Source organism: Oncorhynchus gorbuscha, linkage group LG08 (assembly GCF_021184085.1).
Source record: "Oncorhynchus gorbuscha isolate QuinsamMale2020 ecotype Even-year linkage group LG08, OgorEven_v1.0, whole genome shotgun sequence".
NCBI lineage: Eukaryota > Metazoa > Chordata > Actinopteri > Salmoniformes > Salmonidae > Oncorhynchus > Oncorhynchus gorbuscha.
In genome coordinates this window covers 24,432,430-24,432,745 of record NC_060180.1, presented here as the reverse complement: position 1 = coordinate 24,432,745, position 316 = coordinate 24,432,430, and positions in this window count along the sequence as shown.

The following is a 316-nucleotide window of genomic DNA, read 5'->3' as shown; positions in this document are numbered from 1 at the left end:
GCCTTTCTTTGTGGTCTTCCTTGAGGATGTGTTACAGGACATTATGATGTTTGGTTATGTATAGATGTTGTTTTTATAAGTACAGTATTGGGCACACTTGATTTGGATCCGTTGCTAGCTAGGCCGTGGTGACCTCGTACAAGAAGGAGTGTCTTACATTTACATTTAAGTCATTTAGCAGACGCTCTTATCCAGAGCGACTTCGAAGTGTGTCACACATGTGATTCCTCCCGAAACCCAGAACAACAAAGACCATGATTCACACAATGTAATCCATAGAACAGTAATTTGAGGAAGGATTGTTGAAATGACATTT